The following is a 26,848-nucleotide window of genomic DNA, read 5'->3' as shown; positions in this document are numbered from 1 at the left end:
ATTGTCATTAATGCCTGAACACAGAAGGAGCTGAGATTTTTCCTGTTCCTATTGCATGAACAGACTCTGGTGTCTATTGCATCCCATTCAGTCCAGACTTCCTTCCTGGACCTGCTCTCGTTTCTGCTCAGCACGTCAAGTGCAGTTGTGCCGTGACTGTCTCCTTTGCTTTTTCATCCTGTAGCACAAACTGAAACCTCTAAACCTGCCCTCTCCTGCCAGGTGGTGAGACAAATTACCAAGCAAGTGGCCTACAGACCTTTCCTGCACCTCCTCCAAAGGGGCACTCACTAGTGAATGTTGGTGCCATCTAACTTTCACAGATAGATGTCCAGAGGTCAGGGCAGGGTAATCACTGCTCAGCAGAAGAGGACTGGGAAAGGAGCACAGACACTGCCCCCAAGATGATCAATATCACTTAATTTTTAGCTCTTTCCCTGGCTTTGTTTTGCCATCTCCAAGAGGAGATTCTAGGACGTTGGTTCTAAGCCACTATGATTTAAGCAAACTGGTGCCACCTGGCCTTCAGGCCAGCTGAGGGATGATGACGTGTTTGATGTATCCTCAAGATCTGTGGTAATGAAGAGAAAGATCCTTTTAGATCCATAATACAGATTGTCAACTGAACCACTTAGAGCTAAGATTTCATGCACCACAGCTGGTTTTCCCAGATAAGACCTAATACTTTTATGGAAGTATAATACTTTTGCCAGGCCCTTACTGGCAGCAACAAGTGTTTCCAGAGCTCTTTACTAAAGTGCTGACATATGTATTCACCCAGAAACTTGGGAAAATAAGACTGTTTTGTCTGGAGAAATAACTTCTGCAGCTGTTTGTGAGGAATCAAAAACTAGATCAATTAAACAGGACTTTAATGAAAGGAGGAGGAATGGGAAGCAAAGTGATTGGAACAATAAACCTTCCCCAAAGCCCACAGCTCCTGGTCTGGGTCTTCCTCTTTGTTTTCCGGCAAAAGATTGTTCAAAGTAATGTCCACTTGCCTTTTACTTTTCTTTTGCTCTTCTTTGATTAGGTTCTTGGCCAGGCTTGTAAAGAAACCTTTAAACAACGTTTATTAAGATTACTTAAAAATATCTATAACCAACTTAGTAAACTGCTTACCATGTGCTGACAAGCTTAGCAACTATTTTCAACTAGTCCCTGAGCTGCCTTTCTCTGGTATATTGACTTGTCTTGAAATATCAAAACCACTGTTAACAAGAAATTCTAAGTGATATTTACTTTAGCATTCTTAAATGGATAGGAAATTTTTATATGCATAGGAAAACGTGGGACTTTGGGAAAAGCGCGGCCAACTGATGCATCATCAGCATGCATGAGATCTCATAGGACGCTGAGCTTCTTTCATCTCATTTGTTTTCTGTCACTGATTTCTGTCACGTACATATGCTATTTTAAGTTCAGGAATTGTTGGGAACTCCATGAACATTGGATCAGATTGAATATAGCTGTATTTATACTTCCATAAATCTCTGACTTCAGCTTCGATCAACATTAAAGACATTCTAATTCTACTTGCATAATAAACCAAATGTCTGCATGTCTATATTTCATTTTTATATCCTGTAATTTAACTATGGTAAATTTTTCAAAGCCAATGCTGATTATGGGTAAGGGGGACAATTAGCAATAACTTGTATATATCCAGACTTCACAAAATATTGCTGCGTAATAAATTGTTACCCAGTTTAAAAATTATTAATGGTAATTATTTAGCAGTAATAATTATAATAAAGAAGTTTAAGGAAAGAGCAAATAACAGTCCAGAAAAGAGTATACTTTTTTCTTGGTCAGTCTAAACAAATCTACACCTACTTTTTCTATGTCCCCAATAGGGGCTCTTTTGCTTGATTTGGCTTGTGCTTTTGGCACCCACAACAATTCTTGACAGTTTCCTCAATGTCTCTGTTCAGCTGAGCCAATATAAAGTATCTCTGGTTCTCTTCTTAGGTTTCTCAATCCTTAAATGACCTGTACAGTCTTTATATATATATATATATATATATATATATATATTTGTAATAGTTACTGCAAGAATTTAAGAATGACTTTCTTTTTCTGTCCTTAAACCAAAATTCAGACTTCTAGATCTGAAAGTCCCTCTTGAACTGGCCAGAGCTTGCTAATTGCTGTTATTTTTTGAAAGTTAGTGCTCATCTTTTTTTATTCCTACGCTGTGGAGGCAAGTGATTTTAAGACTCCTACAAACTTGTGTAACTTTCCAAATCGAGAAGTGTGGTCTAAGAATCACTAGGGCTAAGTTCAGAGGAGCAGAGCTGGAAGGGCATCCTCGGTTGAGGTGTGGGCTCCACCTGTGTCAGAGTGACAATGGGACGCAGGATTCCCAGTGTACATTGAAGTAGAGAGCACTAGGAAGAGGGGCAGGATGGGAATCACCGTGCTTAAACACTCTCTGAGTGGACATGTAGGGGTCATGAGACACACTGCTGCCCATTCAGATGATAACGTGGACAGAGCTTAGATGTCTTCCTTCTTCATCCATGTAAGTTTTAAAACCTGCTGAACAAGTGGCAGACTCGAGCCAGCCAAAAAGTGAATGATTCAGAATGATCATTTACTCCACATAGCCTATCATCCAGACTGAGTTGTCCTTCGCTCTGACAGATTTGCTGCCATCCTTTGTTTTTTTTCCACTTAGTTAATTCCTCTCAGAACTTCATTGAAAATATTTAAGCAACAAATAAAATTAATAATAATAATGTCACAACAATAACAGCACTAATGTTTGCTGCAATCACACTGTTTGCTCAGTTTGTATGTTTTTCTTTTCCTCTACCCTCTGTCTTTTGTGTATATTTATTTTCTAAGTTATTTGGCCGTGATGGCCTCTGATTGTATGTTTTATACTGTCTGGGACTAACAAAACATTCTGCGTTGCCTGGTACCTGCAGCATAATAAATATAACAGTAATTACGGTGAATTCCATTTTTTTTAATGATTCTTGTGGCACATGGTAATAGGCTCACACATATGCTTAGAATATGTGCAAGAGCAAGAATAAAATAAGAGATGATTGTGATCCTCAGCGGGGAAGAAGATCACAGGGGACACTGTCGGCACTGGAAATTTGTTTATTTTGTATGGGTTTCTGTGTCTTGTGGATACACACAGTCACACTTAGGATTGTCACTAATGCATCTCTTTAAGTTCAGCTGCAAATATACTGTGGCCTTGAAAGACAAAGTGCACAACAGGAGTTCACGTTTAACTCCATTGATGTCTGCGTCGTTCTCCGAAAATTAGTCCAAGGTGTAGGCTGTTATAGTTTCCTATCATGCATATTATACGCCACAGATGTCTGGCTCCATAATGAATAATTTGCCACAAAAAGGAGTGTATTGTTCATAGAAAGTATTCTTAAAGTTAGATCATGCTCCTTGTTCAGTGTATTCTGCTTACCACATAATAAAGACAGAGAAAGAAAGTAGACTCAGTCCTTGAAGAACTTTCAAACTTTGCTTTGCACAATCACAATTGTTAGCAATGATTTTATATGGATTCTACATTGTTCTTTGAAGTTGGGTGATTTTTTTCCCCCTACAGTTGAATGTGATGTTATTCTGGCATATTTCTGAACAGGAATTACAGAATAGTAGAACAGTTTAAATTGGAAGAAGCCTCTGGATGTCATTAGATACAACTCTCTGCTTGAAGCAGAATCAGCTTAAATCAGGTTGCTCAGGATCTTGTCTAGCTGAATTTTAAGAGTCTCCAGGTCTATTTGGACTTTCTGCATACTTTGTCCGTTGCTGTTGATGCTGCTGTTAGAGGCAGTGCTGTGGCTTTGATTGATAATAATGTTTCAGGGTTGTTCATACTCTACATGCTCGAGCAAAGATGTATGGGTAGATCTACAGGATGGGTAGACCCTGGAAAGCTGGACCTTTCTCTCATCTCAGATGCTGATACCAATCAAGGTTGTTTTGACTGGACATTACTCTTTATCTTGCCTGGTCAGGGAGACAGCAACCGTCCTTGTTGTTGTATGGTAGTTTAGGAAAAGAGACCAGTCCCTGGTCCCCTGATGGGACAGCGTTATCTCTCAGACTTGAGATGTTCAGAGTGCATCCAAAACTTTGAGATATGGATGCAGCAACATTTGAAATCCTTTCTGCTGTCATGCAGCAACAACACACCATGTTCAGTGCCTCACATGGACAAGAGGTGACCTGGGGCACTGACCTGACCCAGTTTGGAGAAAGAAAGTTCTTTGCAGGCAACTCAAATGCAAGCTCAGCAAGGCTATTCTTCTGACTGTCCATTTCCAACCACTGTTGTGTTCTTTATCTCTCTGAAGTGGTAAAGATATTTTTCTCAGTCTGTATGGGAGACACTAAAGGGAAAGGTTCCCCCAAGGTTGCCAGAGTACGGGGCCTATGACTCCTGTCAATCTGCAAGATGTCATCCCTTGGTCCTGCAGACCTTTGCTGATTAGTGGGAAGATTTATGAACACCATGATCATGTGCCTTTCCTCTTGTGTCTTGGATCCTTACCACCATTGTTACCAGCATGTAAAGACTCACAGGAGCTACCACAGTGGGATATGATAAAGGTGGATCCTCGTGTAGCTGGAGATACAAACCTGTCTCTTGAGTTCTGGTACCTCTCTATAGAGCTTGGCTTGAGCACAGGTGTATAGGTGTATGGGATGGATGCCTCTCTGTGGAAATTGTAATGTATATTCTGGAAATAGTGAGAGTTCTTCCAAATTCCAGCTCCTTTCTTTGGCCTCAGAAAGTGTTCTCTGAATTCGCACTGGTGGAATTACAAATATTAATCCGCTCTTGAGAACAGCTCTAGCTGGCACTTTAGTACTCTTTAGCACTATTCCAATGGCCAGTGGACACAACAGGACAGCTGCCCCACAATCTGACACAGGAATATAGCATGTTACCAAGGTCAAAGCGTGTCATTTTGGTATATAGCCTGAGAATCAGGAAGTGCACACAAGGCCATAAAGCCTGCAGGCTGAAGAAGCCAGATCTGTCAGTATTTGTTTTTGTATTGTATGTAGGAATGAAATCCTGGCATGCAGTATTTTCTAGTTCACGCTTGCAATATTTTTGACAAGGGAACTACTTAGGCTCCCCCTTTTCCTTCCCCCAGCTTGAACTTGAGTGATAAATAACATGTACGTAGCCAGGATGATCAAAGGATCAAGACTTGAGTCCTGGACGTGAAATGTTGGACACAGCGACATGACAGTGTAGATATGAAAGTATAGAGAATTCTGCAAATGTCCAGGACTATTCTGTACTAGGTGCTCTTCAAACAAACCCAGAAAACAGTCTCTCTGACTGATTTAAGTTGAGAACTGACAGGGGCATAAAGAAGTTGTGAAAATAAAAGGGAACAAATATTATCCAACACAGCAGACGTATAAGTCATTTCTCTCACTATGTAAGAGCGGGATTTTGTGGTAACAGATTCACAAACCAAGACACAGAGTGCATTTGTGTAAGTCAGCAAAAGACATGACAAGTTAACAGTTCAAGCTATCGCCAGTGCAGAAATCCTGGTCAATAAAATAAAAATTTTGAGAGCTCCTCTGCAGAGACATTATCTGTTGTGACAGAGAAACAGTGCTACTTCAAATGAAAAGGTAGTAGCATACATCAGTAATAAATACAAGGCACAGGAGATGATAGGGAAGGAAAATGCTGGGAAGGACCATGAAAACTGAAGTTTGTGTTTGTACCATTAGAAAGGAACACAAAAGGGCTTGGAGAAGACAAGACCCTGGAATTTGCTGATTGCTTGCCATCCAGAAAAAAAACCCCACAAAACAACAACAACAACAAAAAGCACTGATTCCTGATTTCAAATGGTTAATTTCAACCGGGATAGTTCACTTCCCTCTAGGAGAGCCATCAACTTCAGTGAATTACTGTCAAAAACGCAACATAAAATACGAAAAGGGTTAACTTATCTACTTAAAACAACAAATTAATCATTCCACAGGAAGCTCTTCCAACTACTGTTTTTCTGGAATGACTCCCAATGATATTAATGACATGAGTTCTTTCAACTTGAATCTTTTGGAATGACTCCCAATAATGTTAATGACACAAAGTTCTTTCAACTAGTCTCTGTTGGAATGTCTCCCTATAATATTAACACCATTCCCTCAACTCATTCACCAGTTCATCCTCTTAGTAATTTATACATTCATTTTCCTATATATTGAACTTCCTTTCTTTGTAATAAAGTAACATTGTAGGCAATTAAACAACATTTTGGTCTGAATATATTCCATATTAATACATGGTGTTTATAGCCAAACACGGAGAATTGAAATAGCGGAAAAAATACATTAAACTGGTAACAGTGTAATTTGCAGATGTAGTATATGTTTCAATAAGCAACTCTTTTACAAGATGGATTCACGTATACAGAAAATATTTCAAAGAAGGCTTAAGAAGTTTTATTACTTACCCAGTAGATTTCTCAAGCTAATTGACATAATAAAATAGTCTGTCTTTGTATGCCTACGCTGGGGAGAAATACTCAATAAAGGACTGCATATCTTTTAACTTTTTAAAAAATATCTATCACTGATATAACAACATTATTATGAATTATATTTATTCTTTGATGTACCTTTGCAAGCAACAATAACATGGAGTCTTTGGAACAGCTCATCCAAACAGAGAGCTGGATCTGAGGATTACTATGGGCAACAGGAACTTGCCTCATTGCACACCATCTGCCTAAACTTATCTACTGAAAATAGAGAAAAAAAAAAAGTTGAATGGCACTTAAGGACTTTAATGGAATATCACTGCCCTACGCAGATCAGGTTTTCCCCAAGCTGTTTTTTTTTTTTTTTTTTGAGGTTTGAAATGCTGGATGCTTGGAAATCTGAAACAAATGTGAAAGAAGCCACATGCATGGCAAATGTGTATCTGGGCTGTGTGCCACACGTGTTTTTGTAGTCTTGCCTGTTTCATCCTTCTTTCTCACAGATTTGCTGACATCTAGGGAAAAAAAAAAGAGGGAGAATTAAAAAAATGCTTGTTGTGTATCCTTTTCTGAAATATTAACAATAACCTCAGGTAGCTCCTAAATGGAAATGAAGTGAGAAAATTTTTCCTGTCACACTTCTGAATGGTCACATAGTTCTCACATTGCAGACAGAGGGATGTCAGCTTTGTAAGAGAACTCATTTTAATGTAAACCTTTCTATAGACACATGCTGTCACCGGTGCTCGGTTCCTTTATCATACCACACTACCACTGCTTTCTGTATGATCCTTTCACCATCTTTTTTCATTCTTCACCTGATCATGTTTCCTATAAGGATGAGGACTGAAGGACAAACACATTGCTCAGACAGGAGAAGTGCTCCTGCTACTCCTGGCTTACTGGAAAGGCCCAAATGGATATCGTGGATGAGATCAGAGCTGGGCCTTTTTCTTGCTAGTGCAAAGAGCATAAAGATATTCTGAGAGGATTCTCACTTTCTCCATTTCCTTGAAGAACCTCAGATGAAGGTAACTCGCTCCTATGCTGTCTTTTTTTTTTTTTTTTGGCCTAGTTGTACTCTAACACACACACATATATAACTTTCTTTCTGAAATATTTTTCAACCTCTTTATTACTCTTTTTATTCACTTTCATTATCCCTCAGTGAGCCCTGAGTTCCCTTAAACCAGATAACAACTTCTTCATTTTACTCACTTTGATTGAACCTCGCCTTTATTCCTCAAACTGATTTTTTTTACAACAAGGGTTAATAAGATGTAACAGCAGATTTGTACTCCTATTCTGAAAAAAATAATAAAAAAAGCGCTTAGGATAGTGGTCTTTTGAGCAAAAGATCACAGTCATAATGCTTTGTGCCTTCATAACCAGACCTGGAGGCACTTCTGGCAAGATATCCACATCCTGAGGTTCTTTGAGAAAAATATTTTTTCTCATTTTGCCTGTTAGCTTGAAAATGTTCCATCCTGCATGAACTCTGGCAGAGCCTAGAAGTTTTTAAGAACTGAAGTACTTGCATTGATACTAGACTCTTGTCACCTCTCTATACCTTCCATGTAGAACACAAGGACAGGCACGTGGAAGTTGGACTGATAGAAATTATTTGAGTTTAAGCATTTAATGGGCTTGTGGAATGTCTCCCTATAGAAAAGAGGTAGAAGAAAGGTATAAACAACACATCTTGATGAACCTAGAAATAAATTATATATCTTTGTATTTACTGTTTCATAATGGAGGAAAAAGTGTGCATAAACAGAAAGAAAGTTCTTACCAAAAATAGGATGGCATTGAGTAATGCCCGTCTGGGAAAAGAGTCTGGCACTGAAGAAGCTTGCAACCTTTCGGTAATAAAGAGGAGTATTATCTTTGTCTCCCAGTGTAAAAAAGGAAATATTTAAAAGTTAAAAGATGCTAAGAAGTTCATGGTTCTTTCAGGAATAGATGCTATGGAACATCCCCCCCTGTATATACTCAACAAAAAGATCTGTCCTTAAAACAGATCTGCCCTTAAAATATGCAAACTTCTAAGCAAAAAAATGAGATAAGATCACAGAATGGTTGAGATTGGCAGGGGCCTCCAGAGATCACCTAGTCCAATCCCCCTGCCCAAGCAGGGACACCTAGAGCACGTGGCACAGGGTGGCATCCAGCAGATTTGGAAGATCTCCAGAGAAGGAGACTCCACAACCTCTCTGAGACCCTTATCTGTTGTTGATGGTATCACTCAATTTTCTCCTTTAAAGGCAGCACTTTTTTGGCAGCTGGACATCCGACACCTTTCCTTTATGTTCTCCACTGTGGGGAATAGAGCCTCAATCGTTTGGATGTCAGTTGGTTGCCTGTGCTTGATTGTTTTACAAGCTATATGTAATACAGTGTTACAGACTTCTGGATAAGACATTTTATTAGTAGGAAGGGTTTACGAACATGGAAAAGACATGTAGGGCTTTTAATCTTGAGGTCATTCGTTTGAACTTGGTCCAGCCTGATAAGAAACCAAAAAATCCTGGGTCTGTATGTTCTCATACAACTTCCAAACAAATATTTCCTTAACTGTTAGCTGTTGTTTTTCCTTCTTTTTCCTGCTTTTCTTTCTGAGTTTAGGGCTCAGTAACAGTAATGTAATGTAACAGGACTTTTCATGAGATTTTTGTACCATAGAGAGAGTGTTTCTGCTTCCCATAGGCATATTGTATATGAATAATAGTTTATTTAATGGGTACACGCCAGATTTCACTGGGACTTCAAATGGAGTAACCTTTTGTCTAGGCTGTAAGTTCTGGATTCGTTTTACCTATATTCAGGCATCTAGTCAAATTATATAGTTTTAAGGATGGGGTTCTCTAAACTCTATAACCCTGGGAGAGAGAAAAGAACAACAGACCATGATTCACATCTTGGCTAGTTTGTCTGAGGTTGTTACATGTACCCCATTCTCCGCAATAACAATGCATTTGTACACTTTTCTGCATTTTGGGGAAGGATTTAATATGGGATTAAGTTAATCTACAGAAAGGCAGTCTGTGTGAAACTAACATATTCAGGGATTTAGATTGAGTTTTGATGACAAAATTCAAAAGAGAAACAAAGAATGTCTCCAACCCACAGCTGATGGCCCTTGAAAATATCTGATCATAATAGATATAGTTCCCTGAGCATTGGAAACACAGACTCCTACACATCCTCAGAAGTGTCCCACTCCAGACAGGTAGGAACCTGAATCCCAGCAATTACCTCCATTCAGGATCAGTCTATTTACAGTGATAAGACTGATTAATGCACATGGAGAACATTAGTTTCAATTCACACAAAGCAAAAAGTGGCAATGCTGCCTCTGTCTAAAGACCGCTTAGACTAACGAGGTTCTCGGCTTTCGTTCTTCCATTCATGGCACATGTACTGCTATTGCCAGCTTCTTGGGCTTCAGAAAGCTTCCTCTCCCTTCTCCATACACACTTGTGTTAGACACAAACACACAGATGAACCAGGGATGAGGGTTTCGTATTTATTAGCTGCACATTGCTCAGGGTCTCATACTGTCTAATATCCCTCTACGGTGAATGATGTTTCAGAGATGGCTGTCCTCATCTCCTACCAGTACATGCATGTCCTTGTTATTCTGGACAAGATTTTTTTTTTGACATCTATTGTACTACGAATGTTCTTTCTGGTTAACAGTAGAGCATTTTTTTTACATATATGCATAAAGGTATTTCACAGATACCGCCACAATAAATGTGTCCGAAACAAACCATACAGATCTTATTTCTGAAAGAAATACCTTGCAGAGGCCCAGGCTTCGAAGAAATCTTTTCCTAACTAGTGAATGACAGTTGGACCTTCTTCCACCTGAGCTCACTCCTGCTTTGCTGTGTGTCCTGCTTCTCTTGGAACCTGTTTTTCCTAGATGACACCTAAAAGATCAGTACTTGGGTGACCAGTCACATAAACTGATTTTGAAGATTAATCCAAGAAAAGTATTTGAGAAGCATGTTGTCACCAGTGTCTAGGTCTTCATTTCCATTTGGCTTCACTGTCAGAAAGTAACACGGGAATAGCACTGATCTTAGTCCAGCTTCTATTTTCATGTCACTTAGTTGCTCTGAAGCAGTTGAGTCTATCTGAACTACGGTTTGCCTATGAACATGTGAAAGCGTTAGTTTTATATGTAAAAATACCCACAGCATTTAGTTGGCTTCCTTTTGCCATTTTGGCAGCTGTGCGGAGGGGAAGCAGAACGAGGAAGAGAACATGTCCTTTAGTGTCCAGACATTCAAGTGAATGGAATGTGTGCTACTTGCAAGTGTTATCAACAATAGGGTACTGTTAATATCACTGGAGTGTGTAATATTTTCAAAGAGAATTGAAAATGGCATTTTATTTTCAGCAGCAGCAATGCATCATTTGACTTGCTTGTACTTTCCCACATAGTAAATATTGCTGATACAAAGCAGAAACAATCAGCTTCTCAATGGATTTGAAAGCATTACTAGTTAAGTATTCAAATAAGTATGTTTATGAGCTCTCCAGTGTTGTACTGTTAGTATTGTATACAGCTGTGGGAAAGCTGTAGTGGCCTTCAACTGGGCATGGAGAATGGCATCAAAATCTCTACATATGGGGCAGCCTTTGGCTATTTTATAAGGCAGCTAGAGTTGTGCTCTAGACAAATTTGTGCCTATACTTGTCATGGTTTTAGTCACAGTCATGAAGGCATATTTGAGGTGTATTTTAAGCTTGATTACAGTATTGAGCGGTTATTGAATTATACAGCATTACTTGAACATTCACAAGTGTTCAACTTTATATTTGTGCAAGTGGGACAGTAAGTTGTTCAGGCTGGTTGTTGTTTGGCTCTTGAGGTGACCACATATGTATATTGGTTCAAACACTCATTCTGTAATCACGTTTTCATCTTCTCTATCCTCTATGCAAGTACTGATTATAAAAACAGGTAAAACTGCCAAACTGCATTTGTCAGCTAGAACTGGCTGCCAACACTCATTTACTAGAACCATTTGTGTTAGCTGCTCTCAGACATTATGTTATCTCCACATATGTGTACGGGTATAGGAAAGGTTCATAAAAAAAGATTACCTAGCACAATACTCTGCATCAAGGTATTCTTGGAAAGGAAAGAACAGGGCAAAATTATGTGGTATTTGTGTTCTCCCCAAAGTCAAATCAGCTCCCAGCTATTTCCAGCCCATGGGATTTCCTGAATCTGACGTGGTTTGGTTGAGTACTGTGTATCTCAGTAATCTTCAGTGTGTATCTCTCAAATTTTTTGTTCACTTTTGCCTTAAACCTGTGTATTCACTCATATCTTTTTGCAAGGGGATCCACAGATCACCCGCTCTTCATGTACAGACCCACTTCCTTTGCCTGTTTGGCCTTTGGCTCTGATAACTCCAATTTATGTCTCCTGTAAGGGAGAAAATTACAGTCTTTTGTCCCCTCCATATCACTTATGATTTTATGGAGTGCAGTCCCATCATCCTCTATCAACTCCCTATTTTGAGCTGTGTCTTGCTCCTGCTGAAGAGTCCTAGCCTACCGAGTCGCTTCTCATGTGGAGGCCATGCTCTGACTCGGATCATCCTGATATCCTTGGCTGAATCTATTCCAGTTCAAAACATCCTTTCTAGCACAAATGTGCCAGAACTGTGCACAGTATTCAAGTCATGGGTGAACCATGTATTTATACAGTGACATAATGATATTTTCTGTGTTGTTTTTCTGTGCTTTTCTAAACATTTCATATTATTCTACTTTCAAGCACAGAACTAGTGTTTTCATGGCATTATCTAGCCCTATGCCCAAAATCTTTCTCCAAAAAGGTGATGATCAACTCATTTTGTGTATGATCACATTTTATATGTGATGCAAGGGCTGTTTTCTGTATGATTTTCCTCATTATTTTGCATTCATCTACACTGATTTTTGCCTGATGTTTTATGGCTTAGTCACTTGAAATTCTTTTACACCTCTTCACACTTTGCCTTTGTTTATACTACATCAGATGACTGCATGTAATCCACAGACTTCATCACCTTGCTGTTGGCTCTCTTTTCCAGGTTGTTTACCAAAGTTTTGAACTGCACGTACATGACCGAGCTTGTGCTGCCTCAGAGAATTTTCCTTGAACTAAGGAAGTCATCCAAACCAATCGAATTTCTGTAAGAATTGTGGCTGTAAGGAGAATACTTGATAATTTATTAACTATTTGTTGCCACTGAATTAGAGCAGTACACCTGTGCAACACTGTTCTTGATATAATGATTAAATACATTCCATCCTTTATTTTTTCCTAGGTTAAGGGTATAGTTATGCATAACAGTTTTATGTTTTCAATACTGACATTGTCTTGAAAAATTGCTGTCTCCCCAGAGCTGCTGCTTCTGAAGCCACAGTCGCTATTTTTGGGAGTGTCAAGGTAGGGGTGAAGGGGGTTGAAATGTTTTCGGACAGAGACCTGGCACAACTTGCAAAGTCTTATGAGCAGAGCTCAGACTGGAGAACTACCATGGGGAGTGGGAACAGCGGAGCGGGAGAGGGAACTGAAGACAATGGAACATGTAACTGGCTCTGTAAGAGACGCATAGGTTAAATCCCATTTCCTGATAAGTGACTTTTAAGCAGGATTAACTTCAAGGGTACAATAGCATGAATAGTACTGGCTTCCATGCTGCATAATCCTTTTTTATTATTATTTTTTTAATGTGTGTCTCTGATTTTCATCATCCCGTTATAAATTCTGGACCAACAGAGATTTTCGCAAAATGCTAAGTGATTAACTGGGCCATAATGGAAAAAATCTAGTTTCCTGCCCTGAGCACAAAGCAGCAATACTAGGTAGCTCATGACTCACACTGGGCCTTTTCCTAAATTCATCGGAGGTTTTGATAGAGCTGTGGAAAGTGGCAAGTCATGTGGGTGTGTGGACCCTGCCAAAGACAGAACTGAGGACCTCGAACGTCCTGGAGCCTCCTCGGTAAGTGTGAGTCAGTCCTAGCCTCACTGTATCACTAGGACAATACTGTTCTACACCGGCCTAATACCACGTATCAAATCAATGCAGTGGGGTTAGGAGCAATTGCTGCCAACTACTGCTTTGTCTAGTGCAACTAGCACAATTGGTGGGCTCAGGAGTGGATGTACATCGATAAGTGGAAAGAATTAAGTAGCAGAAACAAAAAGTGAAGTATCTTCTAGGAAAACAATGAGAATAAATTATCAAACCACTATATCTGGATATTCTTGAGGTTTTCTTTCACTTATTTAATGTCACTTTGGTGTATCAAAATGTTGTTTGTTGTGCTGGAATATTTACTGTCTACTTAGCTCAGTTGCTTCTTTGCAGAGAGAAATTGCTCTGTCTGCCTATTTAAATTCATTTTCTGTTTACTATGGTAACATTCACCCTGGATCTGGGTTAATCCATCTTCTGGTTGGACATGATGAAGATCTGAATGAGCTGAAAAAAGACAAATTGCAGCAGACATATAACAAGCCCCTCTTCTTTCTGTTAAACCTCTGCTAATAATGTGTGAAGGGGTAACAACAAAGAGCTTCTGTCTTCCTTATAAAGGACCCTTAGGGCAGGGGCAGTCTGTAAGAAACTATTCTTTTGCTAATGCTAGCCGAACTACTGAGAAAGCTCAGTGTTAAAAATCCACTACAAGGATCTTGTGCATGGAAAGGAAGCATTTCCTTGGATGACTTTCTAATGACTGTCAAATATTTGTAGCCAGCAGACAAAAGGAAGCATTGTAAGGACAAGACAGAAGCAACCTAGTGCTAGGGCTGTGGTTACAGCTGCCAGCTGGGCCACTGTGGTGGGATGTGGCATCTGAGCGGTGCCACAAACAAATCACAGATTGATTCAAGATTCTGCATTTTCCTTATTTCGCTCTTTCTACTTTTTTTCCTTTCTTCTTCTAGAGTAGCTTGACTGATCATGATTTAACTATGAAGATTTTCAAGCCTTCCAACTGTATACAACTGTTTTTCCCGACTTAATATAAAAGTCTTTTTCATTTCAGTGATGTCCACTTTTTCAAAATCTTAGGTTTTTGTGTTATCCTAATTCTTTTCAATGCTCAAACAACACCTGTTATTATTGTATGTTATCTGTAAAACTTAGTGTCTTTAATAATAATCTTGTTCTAACACAGCTATGCATTTTCTATGCAACTCAAGGATTTATATCATCTCCTCTGCATTGTTTTTCATGTTTTCCAGGGTATAATTTACAAATCGCAATTTAGTTGTAGGCCCACATTCCCTGCATTTTCAAAGCAAACCACACAAGAAAGCTGACCTCCTATTCAATTTTCTCTTTAATATTTTGTTTTTCTAAAATAAGAGGCTGAAAGAACAAAATTAAACTTTTCATGGTGAATAGTGAAGAGATAGGATTATTTATACAGCTCATATTACAATTTAGACTCAAACAAGCCCTATCACTCTTTTCAGCTCTGTAATAACAACAGGGGGACTTTTTCGGGTGATGCTTCTACATCAACTAGAGCAAAGAGGCAACTTAGCAAAGAGACAGTATTAAAGTGTGTGAAGGTATAACAGGAAAAAGAGAATATGTTTGCTTGTTGAGCTTGCCAAACTATACCCCAGAAATACCATTTGCTGGGTTATATGTATAATAAGATTTCTTGTTTGTTTGTTTTCCTTGATAGAACTACACTAGTAAGACTCTGTAAGTAAAAATTCAAGTACAGATCTCATCTGTGGTACTAAACTTTTCTGGCAGGATTGTGTGTCAGCTGAGCCTGGAAAAAAAAATCACACTCTCCTAACTCTTGTATTTATGCACACTAATGACAGAAAAGTGCTTTTGTTGACTTAACTAATATCATTAAAGTAGGTGCGGTAGATATATTGGTGGAAAAACTCCCATACCAGCATGCTGTGCTAAAGCAGCTTTGCCAACAGATTTGGCAGAATCTCTGTATAACCCTGTATAACAAGGTTATAATACAGCTAATTGTGAAGCATTTGCTCCAAGAAAAGTGAATATAGACTATATTATTATTGGAGGAAATGTACCTTGAAATGCAACATCCCTGAAAGCACAAAGGGTTTCAGCGGCAGTAAACTGTGCAAAAACTCCTCCCGTATGTCTGTAATTAAAAGATCTAATGGAGGACTGACAAAGTTCAACTGCATATTATATTATTTATATAATATAATTATATAATATATATTAATATAATTATTTATATAATATTTAATAGTGAATGTGAGTAATCATAACAATAGCCTAACAAAGAATGTAGTGATATCTCCATAGTGTAAAATACGCATATAAGACCAGTTGTTTTTATCTAAAATACAGGTTTGGGCTCAGCATAAAAATATGTCTTTCTTATGCAAGTTAAACCTGTAACTTATGCTAGTTTCTTCTGGCCTGGGAAATAGAATTGAATGATGGCACAATTCAGGTAAACTACCTCCATTTCAAGCAAGACAGTTTTCAGAAAATTCGTTCAGGTTTCCGACTTAAATCGATGACAAGACATAAGTCTAGAAGGCGGCAATTCATCTCAGATGAAGATATACATCCAAGACAGATCAAACGAATTTTCCTCTGGAGAGGATCCTTCTCATTTTACCATGAAGGGAATCTAAAGGATTAGATCAGTTTTAGACGTGCAAGTTTTAGGCAACTTTATTAAAGGAGATGAATCCCTACAGAGGTATAAACATGCCAGAGTTAAGGGTTACAAACTTTTATATCTAAAATATTTACTTTGCTTTAACCTTTTTCAAAGTATACAAGACCTTATGCTCATCAGAGAGAAAGTTGCACAAAAGTATATTTTTTCATAGTAAGTTGCACTGATAAATACCATTCCTTTTCCAGTGTAGTACTATCTACATTGAGAAACCCACATTCATAATTTTCTTTCTCAGTAACGGAGACATTGGGGATTAAAGGCTTGATTTAAATCTTATTAAAATGGGAGAGACTTCCATTGACTTTAATGGGATTTGAATTGAATGCGGATGTGGCTGAATGCTGAACTGCTGTCAGCACTGAAGTACAGGGGGTATTAAAACCGAACCAATAATGCTTCTGTTAAATGTTAAGTACCCATTCTTCAGCGAGAAGACTTGCCAAAATGGTCATTAAGTCTCATTCCATATGACTAAAGTAACTCAGGGAGCAATAAACAAGATTATTAATATAATTGCTACTTTTCAGTGTGTCTACAAATCTTTGTTATGTTCCAATAAGGCAGGTTAGTGTTTAAGACACAAAGGAGTGGTGTGTTTAATAGATATTGTTAACAACTTACTTTCCAAGCTACTTTTTGCTACCTGATACCACCAAGGAGTGTCCGTCTTTCTTCTATTGATTTGTCCTTCGATCAGTTTGGAAAATGGAAATGGCTATAAGGCTATATTAAGGCTGCAGGTTGCCTATTGATTTGTACTTTTGGTGCTTGATTTCTTCAGGTTGATGTGTTTTGGGGTCCTGCTCACTTACTAGATATTTTACGTGCCCTGGGCCCAGGCTTCCAAGGTGCACTAGACACTTCCTATTCCTGCTGTGCGGTTCTGTAAATGTGAATATAAACACAAAATGAGCTGCATATGGGACATTTTCTTTCACTGTGCGCCTCCTGTACAGTTGATCCGTAATCAGAAGTTTGAATCATTCAGAGATCATTCACAACTTCCACACTGAACATTAGACAAATGTTCAAAATCTTCCCAAACCTCTCCAGGTTAAGTTTCTAAGCAGAAAATAAAGCTTTGTGGAAGAAATGCGGCAATTGACAATGTCTATTTTTAGGAAGTTCAAAAAACAGTAAAAAGCAGCATACTTCAGTGGCTGCCCGGACCACTGGTATGTAATGTATAATCTGAAAATTAAATTAAAATTTAATTTCTGAAAATTTTAAAACTGAAAAATTTCTCTTGGAGCAGGAAGACTGGTTGCTGCCTGTAGGCTGCTCTGTGACATTACTGGGAAACCAAATGCCAGCATGTATACGGTGATGTGGATTTTGTTAATGTGGTGATAAATATATAGTTTCTCCTGGCTGCAGGGGCTAGGTTTTCCCAAAGTTTTTGCATGGTATGATGGAAAAATACGCTCTCTCAGTAGAGCATGTCTGCCTGTTGTCACTCTGCAATCTGTATGTGTTGACTACATTTGGCATTTGGGACTGAAAATTTTGAGTTCATCAGACAGTCACGTTAAGTATATTATTCTAATTTGAAAAAAAAAAAAACAATATACCAAGATACCAAGAGGATATAATGTTCTCCCCAATGCTTGTTCAAATATAATACTGCAAGTAATAAGTGTACTTGAATAGAGCCCACATGTGCAATTCAAATTTTAAAGTATAAGACATGCTTTATTGTTTATCTTGGTGTAGAGTTGGAAAAAAGAGAATATATAGTAGTGGAAATTAAATTAAAATTTAAATATTTTTGTAAAAAAAACAAGGTAGTAAAAATTTAAAACAAATTTTAGGAAATATAGTTATAGGAGAGCAAGTAAATTTTAGTATAGAGATAGAAAGCCCAGAGCTGCAAGGCAGTCTTCCATGTGACATTCAGATAGGCTCGAACTTATTCACAAATTGTTTGAAAAAAGTAAAAGATTTTCTTCATCAGCAATTTCGGCTTGTGGAGCTCTGTGCCAATCTGGACCTTGTTGTCTCTTTGCTATCTATGCCATACCAAAAATGTGAATTTAGAACGAATTTTCACAGATTGTGGCATAGTAAATTTCTGCTCTTTTTCAACTATAATATGAAATTTAAATGACAATCCAAAATAATTTGCTGAGCTAAATACTTCTGAAAACTGATTTACAATATCTTAGCCACTTTATTACCTTTATTTAGAAGAAGCTAAATGAAGGCTTGAGTAGAGATTATATAGTCACAAAAGGAATTTTTAATGGTGATTTTTGTAACAGCTTGATGAGTTATTCTCTTTCCAGTGAAGAAAACTAGATTTCATTGTTATTTTTTCTTTGCATTCAGAGTTTTGCATAATTTAGTAAGAAGAGGAAATCAAGAATGCACTTAGGGGCCATGCTAGCTGAAGACCACTTCATGTGAGTCTTTGGAGCAGGAATGAGCATCCTTTTTGTATGTGAGTGCCCTGATTGCTAGAAAAGACAAATCAATCTTCTACTTGTTATCCAGATCTTGGCTGCATTATTTAATTTTGGTATAGAGTCACAGATGGACAACGGGGATGGATGACCTGCTTCTTGACAGCAGCATCCTGCCATTTCATGTCAGGTGCATCATTTAGAAGTGAGAAAAAAAAATTGAAAAGTTCATTTTTTTTCCTTTTTAGATATTTTAACTTTTCAATTAATGTATAAAGAGCTGGGAGGAAGCCAGAAAATAACTCTTCAGAAAATAATCTGCTTTTGAATATTAGAAGAAAGTGGGTTGTAGCTTCTGAATTCTGCATGGCTACAAGTCTTAGATGTGTGTTATGTGTGCACAAAAATCTGCCTTCTAGATTGGGCCGCCTGGGAAAATAGAGGAAGGCTTAATTTAAAGATTCTACTTATATATAGGCATGAAGCATGTGCTGAGCTGCTCAACTTTGACAAAATGGTAGCAATTCTGTGTGTTCTTAGAAGTAGACTATCATGGAAATTTACTGGTACATAGTTAGATATGTGGGACTGTATCCAAAATGTCACTACGAATGTAGACCTGTGACATTGGTGGGGTCTTGCAGGAGAGATCCCAGAGACATCAGGAAGGTGCCTGAGAATGGATTTCTCACTGTCAGAAAGAACAGATCAGCTAAAGTATCTAACAGGGAACACTGCGGAGCAAGTATGTCTGACTTGCTCTTTTGCTTGGGTTTGGGCATCTATCTCAAGGCTGCTCACGGAGGACTCTGTCAGTCTGAGCTTAGCCTGTAAGCTTCGTTGCTCTGAGGAATATCTGAGTGCAGATCTGCAGCATTGCTTCCTCTTTACTATGCTTTCATAAAAAGAACAAAATTCAAAACGCACAAGAGGCTGGTGGCTCATTGCACAAAACCTTGTGTTAAGACTTGAAAGCGTGCAAACTTACATATCCCACATCCCAGAACCTTATCTCAAGAATTTCTAATGCAATTCAGTGAGAAAAATAGAGAATTTAGGCAGTTCCAGGGCTAGGTAGCAATTAAAGAATTTTAGCAAGGCAATTTTGGTCTTAAGAGGCTGAATGATGCCCAGGTCTTATACACACACACACACACACAGTTTGCAGTTCTGTCACATATGAGCGCTAGCTTTAAATGCAGATATTTCTCTGCAGAGAAAGACCTGGGCATCATGGTGGATGACAAGTTGACCATGAGGCAGCAGTGTGCCCTCGTGGCCAAGAAGGCCAATGGGATCCTGGAGTGCATTAAGAGGAGCGTCTCCAGCAGGTCGAGGGAGGTGATCCTGCCCCTCTACTCAGCCCTGGTGAGGCCACATCTGGAGTATTGTGTCCAGTTCTGGGCCCCACAGTACAAGAGGGATGTGGAGCTGCTGGAGAGAGTCCAGTGCTGGGCCACAAGGATGATCAGGGGCCTGGAACATCTGCCCTATGAGGAGAGATTGAGGGAGCTGGGCCTGTTCAGCCTGGAGAAGAGACGACTGAGAGGGGATCTAATCAGTGTCTATAAGTACCTCAAGGGAGGCAGTGAGGAGGATGGTGCTAGCTTCTTCTCAGTGGTGGCTACTGACAGAACTAGAGGTAATGGCCACAAACTGAAGCATCAAGAGTTCCACAGGAACTTAAGGAAAAATTTCTTAACAGTGAGGGTGACAGAGCACTGGAACAGGCTGCCCAGAGAGGTTGTGGAGTCTCCTTCTCTGGAGATCTTCAAAACCCGCTTGGATGCAGTCCTGTGCCACGTGCTCTAGGTGACCCTACGTGTGCAGGGAGGTTGGACTAGATGACCTCTAGAGGTCCCTTCCAACCTTAAGCATTCTATGATTCTACTTAACACAGATATTGCTGCAGATAGCTCTTGCAGTGTGGCTGCATGAGCATGAAAATCCTGCAGAAATAATACACTCTGGAGGGAACATCTGAGAGACACTGATGGGGCTGGAAATACAACATAAGACTTGTCATAAGACAAGGCATAAGACATAAGGCAGGACATAGGGCATCTTAAATTATACCTGCCATCTGTGTTTAGGCTACTGAAATCCAGCATATGGGCTCTAGCATGGCTGGTTGCCTAATTGGTGTACTCATTAAAATATCTATTCACTCCTAATATCTAAGGCACCTCAAAGCTCTGAGTTATCCCATGTAGGCAAGAAACACAGATCTAGGATTTTACCTCCTAGTCTTTGGTCTTGTAAGATATTTTCTCAGCTTCTTAAGATGAATGATTTTAAGCTCCTGATTTTAATTAGATTACTCCCATGTCTAAAGTGTTTCATGTCCTCAAGGTTTCCTAGAACAAAAAGTAGACCTCATCTGACTTGTTCTTCCTCTTTCAATTTTTCTTTTAAGTAAGTATCCTACATCGTGGTTGACACTAGAACCAGGAATTCAGACACACTGACATCAAAAGCAATTGTAATTTCTATGTGGCAAGAAGGGTGGGGGGCAGAGTGGAAGGAAGAGGAGCACTTTGAAGATGTCTTGATAACTCGGGCATGTTTAGATTCAGTAAATAGGTGTGCCTTTGTCAGTATCCTGCTCATCTGCAGACTAGGATGTTTGAAGAGAGGGAAAAACGAAAAGCCATTTCCAGTAAAGGGGAGGAGACTTAACAATGGTAAAATCATTATGAGAAAACCGCACAATAGGGGGAACATTAGAATTTTTAGCTGGGGATTGACTACAAAAAGGAAAGTATATGTATTTGAAATAGAGATGGAAATTGCTGCAGTTAGCTGTTTTCCAAAGTACTGTTTATAATTTATAAAAGTTTATAATAGTTTATAATAGTTGTTACAATAAAGGCCAGGCTGGACCTGAGTAATATTTCTGCCCATCAACTGGTTTATTTTCCAGAGATATATTTTAAGTAAGTTAACTGGAAATTTAATTTGTATTTGCGATTTAGTTTTAGTGGCTTTTTCTTTTGCAAGTGTTTTCAGGATTTTATCCATAGAATCAGAAATTCAGCTCCCATCTGAATGGTCTAAAAAATATGTTTAGAATTATTCTCATAACCTTTTCTTCTCACAGGTGAAATAATATTTAAGTACCTAACAGTTAGGAAAGCAGTGTCAAGAAGAGGCAATGAGAGTAGCAAAGTAGTCTCAGTGGATGATCGTTTTCAAGAATGAGTGGCTACAGATTCTGTAAGCTGGGCCTAAACCTTGCCCTGGAATTAAATTTATTTTATTTTGGTATCCAAAATATTTTGCTACTCTCAGGTATCAAAGTGGATTTAAAATTATTTGTTCAACTACTGCATATGTAGAGATGTATATAACTTATTTTTTGCAGGTGGTAACTTGACAAATTAGTTGGACATTGGTTAGAGTTAAATCAACCTTTCCCAATTTGGCTTTAAATATTGTAAATTTGAACCTGGGCGGGAGGTATATATTCAATGTCTTTTTTTTTTTTCCTTCCAGCTGTTTGTTGCTCTATTTATACTGACTTCCCTATATCCAGCTAATAAAATGATTTGTGAGTATTCCTTAGCTCATTTCAGTCCAATTACTTGGATTAGTTTATATAGCTTATGCAGTTTACCTGGCTGATTTTGCCTCTAGTAAGAGTAGGGAACAGTAGTATAAACTGCTCTTCTAGCAAAGTTGAAGAAATGCTAAAACATCAGCAGTACCTTGCACGGCAAGCCCTCACTCCCATGGCAGAGATCCTCAAGGAACAGTTCCTGAAAGCACAAGAGGTCCATCCTGATGTGTGGGAAACGGTGTGGCAGGAGGCCAGCTTGGATCAGCAGGAGGCTCCTGACCAGCTCAAACACAAAAAGGAAGTGCTCAGAGAGCGGGGGCAGGGAGAGGTATGGTAAGCATTGCTCGAGCATGCCAGGATAGTGTTAGGAAAGACAAATTTTAGAGTTTACATTGGTGAGGGATGTGGAGGGTAAAAATAAATAAATAAATAAAAGTACAATGGCAGCCAAACAAACTGCTACAAAGAAAAATAACAAAAGCCTGGTTTTGCAGCTGAATGTAAAGGCTGACTTGATGGTGAGGAGTGTAGAAAAGCCAAATTGACTCAAAGACTATTTTGCATCTGTCCTTACTGGCAAGGTCTGCTTCCAGGCTTCCCGAGTCTTTGGCAGAGTATGGGAAAAGGGAAGTGGTATCCATGGTAGAGGAGAGTGGAGAGATGGATCAGTTTAGTTGACTGGACACACAGAAGTTCATGGGACTGGACTCTATCATCTTTGAAGGGTGATGAAAACTGGAAGAGTTTCCTAATGACATGAAAAAGGCAAATGTCATGTCCATCTTAAAAAAATGAGAAAAAGAGGATCTGGGAAACTACTGTCCGGACCATCTCTCCTCAATCTATCTGCAGGTTATGGAGCAAACCCCTCTGGACATGAGTTACATGAGGAAGGTAATTGGGAACAGTCAGCGTAGACTTACCAGACCAAGTCTGATTGCCTTTATGTTAAAATGACTGGTTGTATGGACAAAAAGACAGTAACAGATGTTGTTTATCTAGGCTTCAGCAAGGCCTTTGGAATGATCAAAATACGGACTTGAGATGTGGACTACAATGTGGCTAAAAAACTGACTAGACCAATAGATTTAAAGGGTAATAAGTAATAGCTGAAAGTCTAATTGGATACTAGGTAAAAACGGCATTCTCAGGGGTCCCTAGGGAGGCATTGGTACAACGCAATATTTTTACCAGTGACCTGGGTGGTGGGTTGGATCCCGTGTACTTCAAGTTTACAGGATACACCACACTGGAGAGGAAGGTGGGGTGGTGGTGGCACTTGATACCAGGGAGGACAGGGCAGCTATTCAGAAGGACCTCGGCTTGATAGAGAATTGGTCAGGCAGACACATCATGGAGTTTAGCTAGGGGGAAACACCAAGTCCTGCATCTGGGGAGAAACAGCCCAAAGTAGCAGTGCAGGTCGGAGGCCAATGAAGCAGGAAGAACCTCTGCAAAAATAGGCTTAAGGGTGGACAATAAGTTCAACATGGGCCAGCAATGCTGCCTAGCAGCACTGAGGGCTAATCTCTGATTTGGCTTCAATAGTAAGAGCATAGCTGGTGGGCTGAGGAAAGTGATCCTTCCCTTGTCTTTAGTGCCTGCAAGAGCACATCTGGAGTGCTGGGCCTGGTTTTGTCGAACTGTGAAATAATGGAAAGAATGAAGCAGTCAGGGGCTGGAGAACATGGTGTAGAAGGAAAGACAGAGGGAACTTGGTTTGTTCAGCCTGGAAAAGAGGGGACTTGGCTGGGAGGGGGAACAAATTACTATCCTTGGAGGCCTAATAGAGTGTTGTAGAGAAGATGGAGCCAAACTCTTGTCAGACATGCACAATAAAAAGGGGCAACAGCCACAGGTTCCATCAAGGGAAATTCCAGCTGCATATATGGAAAAAAAAATTTCAACTCATAAACAAGATAATGAAGCATGTCCATCACCGTCTATCAAGTCAATGCAGAACATCCGTAAACAAGGTAATGCAGACTGTCCATCACTGTCCATCAGGTCAAGGTCAGATCAGAGCCCCCAGACTAGCTTTGAAGTTGGACATATTTTGAGTGAGGGCTACGTTAGATGACTTCTAGAAGCTCCTTCCAATCTAAATTGCTTTATGATTCAACATCATGTTTTGGCTCTGCCACTTGCAATGCTCCTACTTCAACCAATTTAGGGAAAGGACTGTTCAAAGGAGGTATAGCTCTATCATAGATGGAAAGCAGGAGGGCTCCATTAATGCTCACAAATCTCTCCCTGTTTTCCCATGGTTGAAAAATCCAGGAGGAAATGTAAAACAAAAAAAAAAATGCATGACATTTTTAGTCAAAGCCAGATGCTAACATTGTGCATTAAGAAATAAATGCATCTAATAATGACTTTACTTTCCTAAATAAAGTCATAGCTTCTGATGTTATTTTAGCTGCATGTTACACTTAAAATTGTGTGGATGTTTGCAGGGGTGTTACAGGAAACATATAGAATATGCATATGTGGAGCCAAGAAGAATGGAATGAAACTTAGTCCTTTTTCTGGGTTCAGACAGTGAGATACGGATAACTTTCACATTTGTGTCCAAGCATGCTCACCAAGAGGTGCTACATCTTCATACAACAACCAAAATAAAAATAAAAAACAATGCTCTATAAGAGACTTTTTTTCTTGCTTTTCTGTTATTTCTTTTGATGGTCTCAAAGTGGACAATAAACCTAACAAACATGTCATCCTTTTTACAGGTGAAAACGTGTTTTGAGCCTGCACAATAAAACATCGGATTAAAAAGAATCACGAAGGACTGCAAGTGCAGGATGCTCTTCACTGTTTTCTGAATAAAATACAATTAAGTAAGAACACAACTAAGAAACTTTTGAGTTTCTTTGCTTCCGCTGAACTTGTGCTGGTTCTTTGCTAGATCTTTATGTGGGAGAATGCCTGGTTCACTTTAGTGACAGACTTTGATATTCAACCTGCATCTCTAAGTTGCATGAAGCTGCTATATCTTATCACTCAATATGATAAGTGAAATCAGTTAGGAGAAATAATATGAAAAGAAACATGAATGATAACTAGGACTTGCTTTTTTTACTAGGTGTTGAAAAAGCTACAGTTCTTCAAAGAGGGTTATATCTGTAAAAAGAAGCAGTGCGAATGTAAGAGAAATCAGGGCAGAATAAATACTTAAAAAAAGAAAACATATATATTAGTGATATCAGTGCACAACTTAGAAGGCAGAGCATGAAGCAAATTAATGAGAGAAGATAAAGAATGCAGTAAAATGTTTTTGAAGTAGATCAAAGGAAGACCAATACTAACAACAGAAAAAGCTAGGTGATCCGAATGTAATTGCAAAAGTTCAAACAGAAAAAGCAGGAGCAATCACTAAGTGTTTCTGTTCTGTATTAGAGAGAAAAACGAATGATGTCTTCCTGATGGGTGAGGATGATTCCAGCAGAATCCTCCAGTGGTGGTAAGGACATCTAACTAGTGCTGAAGAAGTCATGTGCTTTTAAGGTCCATGTATCTTACAATCATATTCTTTCTAAGGGAAAAGTATAAAGAGCCTCTGGTGTTGCTTTTTAGTGAGTCTTCTTCATTTCCACTTCCATAGGACTAGATGGAAGACAACATTTTCCTACCATTTCAAGTCAAAAATGAAGGGACTTGGAAACAGCAGGTCTGGCAGACAGACCACGGTCTAAGGAAAATAACCAAAAAAAAAAAGCATACACTAATTAGCAAGAATTAAGGAAGGGCAATATCATTAATTCCAATCAAAACAGCTTTTAAGAGAAGTTTTTTTCAAAGTTGCTGAACTTCTTGAATGAAAATCCAACTTCAGTTGACAAACTGCCAAACTTGTGTAAAATGTTTGCTTTGGCACTGCATAACATAGTCATTAACAAACTATACAAAAATTATTCAGCATAGCACACATTATATTGTCTAAAAACTGCTTTCATGATAAATCTCTATCATATTTGTAGCTGTTGGTGTAGTTTTGTCTTGTTTGCTTAACTGTCCATAAGATGCCAGAGGAATCATACATTTTTTTTCAATGATTGTGGAAAGGGATATAACAGCATGTCTATCAAAGTTTGGTGATAGCACAAAGATAACAGGAGTGCAAAATTAAGAAGAGATAGGTCAGACAAAGAGTGTTCAGGGACACTAGACAAGGAAGAACAGAGAAACAAATGACATTTCTAGGTAGCCGCATAGAAGTTCTCACATCTAGGAGGAAAAATAGAAACCCTAGAAGTGGGAGAACTTTCCTGTAAAGCCATGACTGTGAGGAAGGCATGAGATGATAATCCACCACAGACCACGGGGACAAAAAAGGCACTTGCAGTGGACAGGAGTGGAAAGCTGTGCCGTTTCTGCATTTGGCAGAGAGGCAGTCGCTACTGGAATAGCGTGTCCCTTTCTAGCATTCAGAATTCATGATGGATGTGAATAATTTGGAGGAGGGTCAAAGAAAAGCCATGGGAATCGTTAAAGACCTGGAAGGCCTCCAGGAGTTCAATCTACTTAGATTATCAATGTGATGACTCAAGGATAACTTTGTCATGGTACACAAAAGCGGGACAAACAGCAAAGGACTGTTCAGTCCAGCAGTCAAAGGTCTGAAAAGCTCCTCCGTCAAAAAGATGAAGTTAAAAATTCAAG

At 39.0% G+C, this 26,848-nt stretch overlaps 1 long non-coding RNA gene across 1 annotated transcript; it reads left to right on the top strand.

The window, feature by feature from the left end:
• The first annotated feature begins 6,864 nt into the window (after nt 1–6,864).
• Nucleotides 6,865–26,432, top strand: LOC148595791 (uncharacterized). The gene is made up of 2 exons (XR_015914421.1): nt 6,865–6,987; nt 26,402–26,432. It is a non-coding gene; the product is annotated as an uncharacterized LOC148595791 (long non-coding RNA).
• The last annotated feature ends 416 nt before the right edge of the window (nt 26,433–26,848 follow it).

Source organism: Tinamus guttatus, unplaced genomic scaffold (genome assembly GCF_059628265.1).
Source record: "Tinamus guttatus ecotype Peru unplaced genomic scaffold, ASM5962826v1 Tinamus_guttatus_pri_ptg000058l, whole genome shotgun sequence".
Taxonomy (NCBI): Eukaryota; Metazoa; Chordata; class Aves; order Tinamiformes; family Tinamidae; genus Tinamus; species Tinamus guttatus.
This window is presented reverse-complemented; position numbering and strand designations above follow the sequence as displayed.